This window comes from Cricetulus griseus, unplaced genomic scaffold (genome assembly GCF_003668045.3).
Source record: "Cricetulus griseus strain 17A/GY unplaced genomic scaffold, alternate assembly CriGri-PICRH-1.0 unplaced_scaffold_2, whole genome shotgun sequence".
In the NCBI taxonomy this organism is placed as follows: Eukaryota; Metazoa; Chordata; class Mammalia; order Rodentia; family Cricetidae; genus Cricetulus; species Cricetulus griseus.
Window position 1 is genome coordinate 6061958 of NW_023276919.1, and position 2209 is coordinate 6064166.

The following is a 2209-nucleotide window of genomic DNA, read 5'->3' on the forward strand; positions in this document are numbered from 1 at the left end:
AGAAGCTGGGATGGCACTACCACAGCTACTGTTCTGGCACGTTCTATTGCCAAGGAAGGCTTTGAGAAGATCAGCAAAGGGGCTAATCCAGTAGAAATCTGGAGAAGTGTGATGTTGGCTGTTGATGCTGTAATTGCTGAACTAAAAAAACAATCTAAAAATGTGCCAACGCATGAAGAAATTGCTCAGGTTGCTACAAGTTCTGCAAATGGACATATAGACATTGGAAACATCATCGCTGATGCCATGAAAAAGGTTGGAAGGAAAGGCATCATCACACTGAAGTATAGATAACCCTGAATGATGAATTAGAAATTATTGAGGGCATGAAGTTTGAAAGAAGATTATTTCCCAGACATCAATAGGTCAAAAATGTGAATTCCAAGATGCCTATGTTCTGTTGAGTGTCCAGTCCATTGTACCTGCTCATGAAGCTAATGCTCATCGGAAACCAATGGTCATATTTGCTGAATATGTTGATGGAGAAGTTCTAAGCACACTGGTTTTGAACAGGCTAAAAGTTGGTCTTCATGTTGTGGGAGTCATAGGAATAGCCAAACAAAATATTTGCTAAACTTTCAGATGGAGTAGATGCGTTTAAGGTTGGAGGAACAAGTGATGTTGAAGGGAAGGAGAAGAAAGACAGAGTTACAGATGCTATCAATGCTACAAGAGCAGCTGTTGAAAAAGGCATTGTTTTAGGACTTAGTTGTGCTGCTTTGATGCATTCCAGCCTTGGATTCCTTAGCCTTCAAATGAAGATCAGACAATAAATAGGTATAGAAATTATTAAAAGAGCACTCAAAATTCCTGCAGTGACAATTGCTGAGAATTCAGGTGTTGAAGGATGTTTGATAGGTGAGAAAAATCTGCAGAGTCCCTAGCGAGTTGGTTATGATGTTATGCTCAGAGACATTGTAAACATGGTGGAAAAGGGAATCATTGATCCAACAAAGGTAAATAAGTCAGCACTTCTTAAACTTTGGATGCCTTGGTCTATGGTGTGTGTTTTCATTACTTATTTTATAAACATTTTTTTCTAGGTTGTAAGAACTGCTTTACTGGGTGCTGCTGGGATGGCCTCCTTGCTAACTTCAGTAGAAGCTGTAATGACCGAAATTCCTAAAGAAGAGAAAGACACTGTAATGTGCATAATAGGTGGAATGGGAGGGTGTATGGGAGATGGTATGTTCTAACTCCTAGAATAGTGCTTTACCCTTATCAATGAACTGTGACAGGAAGCTCAAGGCAGGTTCCTAAGAGAAGACAACTGAAGAAAATAACTGAAGTGAAGGATGCCCGATCACTATAACCATCATTTACTGGTTCCTATTGACAATACATTATGGCAATCTACTGTCACTGTCCATGCCTACAGAAAATTTCTTTTGAATTTCTGAATAAAGACATTTGTATATTCCTGAAAAACACACCAAATTATCCAATAAAACTTGGGGTACAGACCTAATAAAAATACCCAATAGGTTTTTACTTCTTAAGAGAAAAATCTACTAATAAATAACTTGGAGCAGGTCCTTCACAGACAATATTTAGTGTTAGTAAGTAGCCTCATGTCGGTTATTAGTTCCAGTTGCTTCAAAATGCCCAGACCTTTTGTCATAGGCTCATGTGGAGGATCTACTCCATTGGATGGTGATATTAAAAGTTGCACATGGGTATATGCCTTAAGATATTAAAATCTCAAAGTAAAAACTGCATCTCAGATGATCTCTGTTTGTTTTGCCCATGATATGGGCATTGAGATTTCTTTCACACTTGCCACGAAACACTTATCTGTCTGTCACAATCTCTTATAGTGTCAAATTCTAAACCAAACATAATCACCCATGACCTCATATTTTATCCTCCTGGACTTAGACAAGAGGCACAAGTCTGTCTCAGATATAAATACTTTTACTTCTGCTGCCCCACAGTAACCTACAATGGCTTCAGTCGAGTACACAGGTAAGCAAATCCATCTATATACCATTCCAGCTGATTGATGACCACTTAGATACATCCCATATGCTGCAGTTCCCAAATGGAGACAATCCTGAGTTTCTTGTAAGTATTAGGAAGGCTTAAGATTCCTGGTGTTTCACTCATACATTTTTGTACATTAGTTGTTGTACTTTTTAGCTTGTTTTCCTATATATTTATTGTAATTAGAAGCAACATTGTTTTACATGTCAATCCCAGTCCCCTCTCC

General features: G+C 38.3%; 1 pseudogene; it reads left to right on the forward strand.

Moving 5' to 3' along the window:
• LOC103162724 overlaps nucleotides 1–2209 on the forward strand; it is a 50911-nt pseudogene that overhangs the window by 3081 nt on the left and 45621 nt on the right.